A 9,425-nucleotide genomic window follows, 5' to 3' on the forward strand; every position below is an offset into this window, starting at 1 on the left:
GGCACAGTTCTGGGCTAGGGAAGAAAAGCCGAAGGCACAGAGTGGTCGAGGAGTTGTGGTTTCAGAATGTGTATCTAAATTCTTCAGACACTCCTGGAGAGGCGTGGCCTAAATCCCCTCCCATTAAGAGGCGTGGCCTAAATCCGGTTCCCTTGAGCACGGATGCAGAAGTGACTTGATTAGGATGCACAGGTCTGTTTGAGGGTAGTTTCTATAGTGGGTTTGTTGAGGTGGGAAAACACTGTAATGTGGGCAGCACGGTTTCAGAGGCCCTGGCTGAATAAAACAAGACTGTGAGCTGAGCACAGTATTCATCTCTGGCTGCTTCCTGACTGGGGATGCAGCGTGACCCGATGTCCCGTTCCTGCTTCCCTGCCATAATAGACTGTACCCTTGACCGTAAGATAAAATAACTCCAGTCCATCTTTAAGTTGCTTTTATCAGGCATTTTGCCATAACAATGAGGAAAGTATCAGATACACTCGCTCCGAAGGAAAGCCGGCATGAGGCTGGGAGAACACAGAAGCTATGTATGCATTGCGGGGATACAAAGATATGCTTCCCCCAGAAACTCTACAGGAACTGGGCAGGGGAGTGGTGACACACACCTTTAATCCCCACTCTCGGGGAGGCGGAGGCGGAGGCGGAGGCGGAGGCGGAGGCGGAGGCGGAGGCGGAGGCGGAGGCGGAGGCGGAGGCGGAGGCAAGCGGATCGCTGTGAGTTCGAGGCTAGCCTGGTGGACAGAGTGAATCTGAAACTCTACCGAAATGGAGGCCTTTTCCAAGAGCCGTGTGAAGGTAACGTCTCGGAGGCAGACCCTGTAGTCAAGCCTTTAGACTTGCAGCCCAGGCCAATAGAAAAATATTACACTTGTGTGTGTGTGTGTGTGTGTGTGTGTGTGTGTAGGTCTGCATGTATATGGGCAGAAGTGTGGGGGTCAGAGCACACTTGCAGGGCTCCATTCTTGCCCTCCACAATATAGGGCCCAGAGATCAAACTCAGGTCAGCTAGCTCGTTTACCTGCTGAGCCATCTCACTGGCACCCTGTCCTCGGGTCCATGTTTATTATGAAAACTCACTAGAGACCCTGGGCGACCCTGGGCCAGCCAGAGCCACTTATTCATGTCACTTCAGAATTCCTGACTCAAAAAAAAATATTTGTGATACAATAAAGAAGATGTTGTTCTACTAAGTTGTGGGCCATTCTTTAAATGTGGCCACTGATGACAGAGAAGCTAGGATTGGCAGCCTTCCTCTTCAAGGAGAAAAGGAGCTGTTGTGACTTGACCTAGCCCTTCCAGAGGACAGGTGTCTTAGTAAGGGTTTCCACTACTGTAAAGAGACACCATGACCAAGGCAACTCTTAGACAACATTTAATTGGGGCTGGCTTACAGGTTCTAAGGTTCAGTCCATTATCATCATGGCAGGAAGCAAGGCAGCGTCCAGGCAGGCATGGTGCTGGAGGTGCTGAGAGTTCTACATATTGTTCTGAAGACAAACAGGAGAAGACTGGCAAAGCTCATGTCCACAATGACATCCTTCCTCCAACAAGGCCACACCTATTCCCACAAGGACATACATCCTAATAGTGTCACTTATCATGGCTCTATGGGGTGGGCGGGGCTAAGCCTATCCAAACCACCGCAACAGGGATAGAGATTTCAGGATGAAAGCCTTTGCTTTTGTGAGTGTCCGCCCATTGCCAACAACGCTGCCAGTGCTCCTGTGGTTCAGGTTGGGACACTGAGCACAGCTGGTAACATCACTTGGCTAACAGCCGGTTGATGAGCGGTTGATTAGGGCCCAGTCTGCCTGCTGTGGCCTCAGCTTTCCCATCCTTCTGTGTGCTGCCTTAATGAGCTTAGTGATCTTGAGCAAGCCCCTCCCTCCCCTTTTAGGGATTCTCAGTGAACTCGAGCAGGCTCTGGGCTTACCAGTGAGAAGGGTGAATCTGGTGACCTGGATTGTCTGATGCAAGGTATGTAGACCCTGTCCTGCTGGCATTGCCCTCCCTGTGAGACTCTCCCGAGGAGGGTAGTCCTGTTTGCTAGAGATCTAAGGATGCTGATATGAAAGCCGGACTTTGGCAGCTGCCAGATTCCCATGAAGACATGCCACCCCTGGCCTGAATCACTTTTGGCACATTGCTTCACCTTTACCGTGGCTCTGCCCACAGCACGATAACAGGTGGCATTTATAGGAGATACGCGTACTTGGGGTGATGTACCCTGACAGTCTTGTCACTGAGAGTTTCAAGCTTTTGCTGCCTGGAGGGCTTGGTGGAGGAAGCAGTAGCCATGGCGGAAAAACCCAGCCCACAGAAGGGTTGCTTTTCCAGGAGTGGGGCTTCTGGTGTTCAAAATTGGAGGCTAGGGTGGCTAGGGCCTATAGCAGTCTTGGAAAGCTGGCTTCTGGGCAGCTGCCTGAAGCTTTTGTCTCTTTGCAGGAACCAGTGGCATCACTCTCAACATCTGAAGCCCTTCTTCCACATGCTCTGAGTGGTCCAGAGCCCATTCAAGGGCCCTTTGTCATTCCAGCCTTCAAGTCCCCATCTCTCCCATCTGTAGCGTCTGCATAGACAGAGCAGGGCTCTTTCATGGAAAATCTCACCCCTAGCTCATTCTCAGCCTCTATGGGCAGCATGTACATGGAAGAACCACCATCCAGGAACACTTCCTGTCCCCTCTTCCCAAAGAAGGTCCTGAACATTTACCTACTATTCATGGGCCTTACATTGTCTCCTGGGTCTCTTCCCCCAAGTGACTTGAGTCCGAGGCTCCTTAAGTTGAACTCCTTCTTTAGATACCCATGCCCCTTTATCCACTACCTACACCAGGAGAGAAGAGAGGCAGATGTCTGTAGAGGGTGTGGACAGATGGATATAACATGGAGCTCCCCCATTTCCTGAATGGCCACAGGAGGGATGAGGTAGCAGCCCCCATGCCTCTTGCATCGATGCTGAGAGTGTGAAGTGGAACAGCTTGTGAGGGGCTCTGACGCAAGGCCTGGTGCGGAAACCTTTCATGCTCTTCCGGATCTGGCCTTGAGCCAGAAGACAACCATACGACCCATGTGCTTCTGCCCTTTTAGCCTTCACAGCTCCTTCCCCCACACCCCACACTTCGCAGGGACCCTTAGCATGGATTAGCCTGGGGATGGCTGCTGCCTGTGTCAGATCTATGGTTCTTTGGGTGAGTATGCTGTTTCCCTGGAGTGTCTGCAGTTTCTCCTGATGTGATGTTTGTGATGCAAAAAGGAGCTGACTTAGTGCACACCACCTAGGCTGGGCTCTCATGGTGGTCACTTCTAGCAAGTCTGATATCCAAGTTGAGGGGCTGTCAGCAGCCACCCAGATGTATCTCTTGTCTCTTCACTCTGAAATCTTGACCCCTGCTGAGGAGATAAGAGGTCAGCCTTTCCCCACTGCCACCCTTCCAGTCTCTCCTGCAGGCAGAACTTGGTTTCCCTCCACCTAACGAGGGTTAGCTTCATGTCACAGACACATGGTCATTCACACGCATTGTGTATCTCCCTGAGCAGCCCGTCCCTGAGGTGTTTTGTCTGGTTTCCAACAAACAGGCTCTGTCTCATGGAGGAGGGTTAGTGTGCTGCCCAGAACTGGACTGAGCTTCCCAACTCAAAGTTCAAGGAAAGCAGAGTCGGTGGTACCCTAATGGCTCCCATCCTGGTAACAGTAATGTTGGTCTTAATCTCACCTAGAATCCTCCTTTAACCTGGGGTTGAGAAGCCATCCATAACTCACTCCTGAAGGATGTGAAGCAATGACAGGGCCAGTCTCCCACGGAATATCCTGTTCCAGTAGAATTTTACCATATTTACTAAGTTTTTGGGAGTGTCTAAGAACACCATGTTGCTGTCAGATGATGGTCTCAGCTAGATCATGTTACTGTCAGATGATGGTCTCAGGCTAGACCAGGGTCGCAGTGATGACCATGGCTGAGAGAACTCTTGTGCCTTAGTTCTCTGAAAGTTGGGATGATTACTGTCACTACCACAGTGAGTTCTTGTGAAAACAAAGGAAAGGGAATATTCAGAAGCTGGGGAGATAATTCACTCAGTAAAGAGGACCTGAGTTCAATTCCCAGCAGCCACATAAAAATGCCAGCACTGAGGAGGTAGAGACAAGCAGACCTGGGGCTCACTGGTTAGCCAGCCCAGCATACACACATACACACATACACACATGCACACATACACACATACATACATACACACATACACACAAGCACTCACTTGCTTAAACACAGACACACAGAGACACACAGACACATACACACACACATACACACACACACAGAAATATGTTCAAAATTCTATTCACGGTGATAGTGAGGCATATTTTAAGGTATGATCTGAACTCATAGAGCTATAAAGAAAGAACAAATCATGGCTTTCAAAGCCTGTCTTGTTTCCTGCACGAGTAGATTCAGTCCAACCCCTGAGTTCCATGTAACACTCAGCTGGATGGAAAAGTTTGCCACCAGCAGAAGCCTAACAATTTTTATTTAGATTCCAACTGTATTAACTTTAAATGAGTTTTTATTTCTTATGACTTGTATACCTGCATTTTTATTTCCTTATTTTTGCTCCTTTATCTTATTGTTTATTTATCTGTTTGGTGTTTTAAGACGGGATCTTTCTCTATGTAACCCCAGCTGTCCTGAAACTCTGTGTAAACCAGGCTGGTCTTGAACTCAGAGATTCTCCTGCCTTTGCCTCCCAAGTGCTGGGAACAGAGGTGTGCACTTCCATGCCCAGCCTGCTCATGTTCTGTGTCAATAAACACAACGGCCCACTCAGACAGTCATATGGTCCTGTCATGCTGTACAGGCCGGGGAAGCAGCATTTCTTTCTTTCTTCTGACACTGACTTTGAGCCCAGGGCATTGTGTATGTTAGGCAATCATTTGATCACTGTTCCAGCCTTGGAACAGTACCTTGATAAAGTGGACTTTCTCCTTGGTGGTTTGAGTCACATTATGTCAACATTCTTTCAGTGGATGTGAGGGGAAAATGTTCAAATTTTGTATGTGTGTGGTAGGGGGACAGCTTAGAGATGTCAGTCTAACCTCTGAGGGGCAATGATTCCAAAGCCAAAGACCATGCAGGCTCGGAAATATTTCTAGGTTCATACAATGATCTGCTTGTTGAAGGAACAAGTTGTTAACCTGAAGTGGGAGACTGACATCTTCCCTTCAGCAACCAACCCATTATGAGAGAGAATACTATAAAGCAACTATTCAGTGTGTGAGTCGAATTTTTTTTTTTAATACCACTGTAAAATTAAAGTGGTCTTCTAGAGGAAAACAGATGGGGTTTGAAAAGTTTGGGTGGATAGGGCCGAGGCTGAGTCATGCTGGGATTGTGGTGAGAGAGATTTAAAAGCACTCTTAGTAATTGCTCTTCCTTCCTGTGGCCAGAGCTTAAAAGGAGACCATCAATGGGATTCCGCTGGATTCCTACAGAACACCCTGCTAAAGTAAGTTAGGGGCGAACACTCAAAACTGCCTTCTCACCCAGTCCATTCCATCGTCCTGGAAGACGTTTGGTGCTGCTACTGTGTGATAGCTGACACCTCCCAGTCTCTGCTTCTCTAGTGACACTTCTTCTCATGATCATTCCACATTGAGGTCTAACTAGCTGAAGCCTGAGGGACTTGGTATTCTCCTGATTATCCCAATTGTCATGAATCCCTTCTAGGAGCAGACAGGATGTAAGTGACTCTGGGAGATGTGTTCATTGCTGGCAGGCTGGCAGCATCACCAGAAATGGCCTTTGGCCAATAGACAGGATGCCATCTCCAGATAGGATTCCTTAGGGACCAAATATGACTTTCCCGCCTTCTCTGAGTGTTAGAGTAGAAAGTTCCTTGTCAAGAGAATAGAGATTAGCCTGGGAGGGACCTACCTTTCCAGACATGCTGCTTCAGTCACTGTGGCTAAGGGTCCTCCTAGGAAGATGGGCTCACCCTAAGCCACTGGCAGAATTATTAGCTCTTCAACGAGATGCTGGACAGTCTCTTCCCAGAATCCCCTCCTCTAGGCTGAAGGTTGCAACCACGTTGAGGCTCACAAGTCGGCTCGCTTTGCCCCTCCCCCTTTCTTCTCATACCCCTTTTCTCGGTATGCTTTCCTCACCACTTGGGTTCTCTCCCCCATCCCCCAACACCTCAGCCTTCCTTACTGTTTCTCTAAAGTTTTCCTTCCCACTGTGTGTCTCCTTGTCCGCCATGTGTCTGACCCCACGCCAGATTAAGATTGCAAGGTGTTGTTTATAGTTTGCCTGTCCTTGGGTTTCTCCTTTTAAACTCTAATAAAGTTGTTCTTGTGCTTTTCTTAATTAGACTAAGAATCTCAAGGAGACCCCAGCTCCCTCCACATCATGAGCGATAGACCTCGGTTTTTGATACTGGGTTTTGAGGTGTTTTGTTTAAGGACTGGTGACTGTCATACTGTGCACGTCGTCTGTGGCTCTTATGAGTCTCCATAAATGCTTCTTCCTCGTCTGTCTCCAGCTCTTGCCATTCCAGCGAGCATGTGAGGTTAACATTTCCTTCTGTCACTTATTCTGGCTGCCACTGTCCCTGTGTGATCCTGGAGACCAATGAGGCCAATGCTAGAGTTCTGACCAGTGTTGTAGGGTGTTCACTAGAGAAGGCTCCTCTGACATGGGGTTAAGCCAATAGAAAGTCTTTATTAGCTGGCCAGGAACCACACTGGGTGTTCAGGATCCCAGTGTAGTCCTGAGCCTTTCTCAAGGTGAGCTCTTAAGTATAAAAGCTATGTTCTGGGTTGACATACTTTAGTTAATAAGAACAGTTGGACAGAAGCAAAATTACAGAAGCCAAAAAGGAAGGCTAGTACATTTAGAGACTTTCCCAGATCTATGGACTTTGATGGACTATGTCTTTGGCAGGCGGTGCTGTCTCTGTGCTGAGTTTTACAGCCTCAGTGGTACTTCCACCATGGAGTCAGTTATGTTAAGGTCTGGGGACCTGTTACAGCCAGCCCTAGAATTGTACTGCTGATTTGGCTACATCTTGTCCTTCCTGGAGCTCCAAGGCTTTCTCCCGTTCATCTCAGTCCTTGAAGCTCTCGTGGGTCTCAAGGTCTTCCTCGACCCTCACGTTAAGTGGTTCCAGGATCTCATTGAACCTACTCTTTCCTCAACTCCCATAGTGTTGTCAGAGCTGACAGGGGCTGCCACATTCCATGGTGGGGACATTAACTTGTTTTTTAAACAAAATCTCAAACATTTGATTTTTACCAAGAGATTGGGAGCCAGATGGTGGGGTGAAAGCCTGCTAGGTCAGAGAGGCAGAGGAAGCACCCAGCTGACCTTTCTCCCCAGCTGACCTTTCTCCTCAGCCAACATCCCAAAGGGAAAAGAGGCAGAAAGGACTATTTTCCCTCTCCACTGTGTCTCAAAAACCCTGGAACTGAATGCCCCTCCTCTCTACTTCTTGTGTGTCTCTCTAGCCATCCTCCTTACCTCCTCTTACTCTTTATGTTTTTTATTTTTTCCCCTATGTTCACTCCCTGCCTACCAGTTGCTTGTTCTGTCCCTTGATCTATAGTTAGTTTTATTGTAATCTTGCTTGCAATAAACAGAAAGCTCTTGGATTAAAGGTGTGTGTGTGCTAGGGCTGAGCCACACCACAACTAGAAGTGGATTTTTCCAGTAAATAACACAATCTCGGGGGTCACAGTGTGGCCAAATATCTCACAACATGCACTTGACTCAGCAATGCTTCCTTCTGAAGGTGCCTTGAGTGGGGAGTTCTAGAAATTGAGTAATGACCATCTTCACACACCTCCCCCACCCCCAAGAAGCTCAGACTTTTAGGAAGTTGTGAAGCTAGACATGCTGGCACATGCTAACACTTAGGAGGTGGAGGCAGGAGAATCAGGAACTCAAGGTCATCCTTGGCTACATGGTAAATGGGATCCTAGCCTAGGCTATATGACCTCCTGTTTAATGCAGGTGGGGAGGACCCGGAAAAGAAAAAGGAGAGAGACAAAAAAATAAAAAACAAAAAAAACAAGACAGTGTCTAAAAATTATTCAGACCCACTTGGAAATCCATTATGACTGGCATTTAAAGAAATGATTATTTTGCTGGTTATGTGGGGGAATGCATGCTCACTGCATTGAATTAAGAGAACACACCAAAAAAAAAAAAAAAAAAGAGTAAGTTAAAAGAAATAAATTCTCTTAGGATCTTACCTCTCAGAAATATTATTAGCATTTAATGTGCTGCCAGTTCCCTCTGTGTATATGCGTGCACAGCCATTTATAAAATTACCTGGTACTTTATCTACAATTTCACATCTCCCTTTTCTCATTTCACAGTGAGACATTTCCTCACGCCAGCATCTCATTGTCAAAAACACCACGTTAGTGACTACCTAGTATGTCATTGTCTAGTTGGTCCAGCATTGATGCAGTCAGATCTGCTGCTGGTAGGTGTCTAGATGGCTTTCTATTTTCACCATTATAAATGCTGGACTAGAGAGTATTTGTGTCCAGGAAATCTTTATCTGAGTTTCTGATCATTTCCTCAGAAGAGATTCTAAGAAGGAACATGATGGTGTCTCAATTTGTCTCACAGGCAGATGCTCAGAGGTCAGCAGAGGTCAGGCGCGTTGGCAGGATGTGAGGTCTCCTAAGGCTCCTGAGCAGAGACTCTTCATTCTTGAGGAGATGCAAAGTGGTCCCTAAGCCTCCCCAGGCGACTTCCCTGCAATCACCTGGATCCATGCCTTGCAGAGCAGCTCTTCCTTCCCCTGCCTCCATTTATAATTAACTTGGAACTAAAGCATGTTTAATGAACCTAGGAAACTTCCCGCCATCTGCCTGTGTTTTCATACGAGGAAGATTGGAGCTGGTTGTCCCTGAGCTCCCTCTTGGTGAGGACGGAGCTCATTTCCAGCATCTTGGGTCTTCTTAGGATGAAGCAGGATACCTTGTCTTTCTGGGGTTCACCTTAGACAGGCAGAGATGGCAGGTGATGGATAGGGTCAGAGGTCACAGAGCATCCCACCTGGAGGCAGGCCAGGCTCAGCCAAGGCAGTACTTACCATGCATACATACATTCACATACACACACCCCAACACACACACACGCACACGTACATGCACACACACTCATGTATACTCCCTACCCCACCACACACACACACATACACACACACACACACACACACACACACACACACACACACACACACACAGTTCTTGTGTCTTGCTCTCTCCTGAAATGACAGGACCAAGCTTTAATGCAGGAAGAGACCCTAGAAAACAAGATCAGTGATCTTATTTCACAGGTGAGAAAACCAAGATACAGAGAGGCTCCAGGGTCCTTCTTTTTTTTTTCCATTTTTTATTAGGTATTTAGCTCATTT

At 47.6% G+C, this 9,425-nt stretch overlaps 1 long non-coding RNA gene across 1 annotated transcript; it reads left to right on the plus strand.

The window, feature by feature from the left end:
• The first annotated feature begins 704 nt into the window (after window positions 1-704).
• Window positions 705-4,124, plus strand: Gm35420. The gene is made up of 3 exons (XR_389070.2): window positions 705-798; window positions 1,901-1,980; window positions 2,449-4,124. It is a non-coding gene; the product is annotated as a predicted gene, 35420 (long non-coding RNA).
• The last annotated feature ends 5,301 nt before the right edge of the window (window positions 4,125-9,425 follow it).

This window comes from Mus musculus, chromosome 11, assembly GCF_000001635.26.
Source record: "Mus musculus strain C57BL/6J chromosome 11, GRCm38.p6 C57BL/6J".
Taxonomy (NCBI): domain Eukaryota; kingdom Metazoa; phylum Chordata; class Mammalia; order Rodentia; family Muridae; genus Mus; species Mus musculus.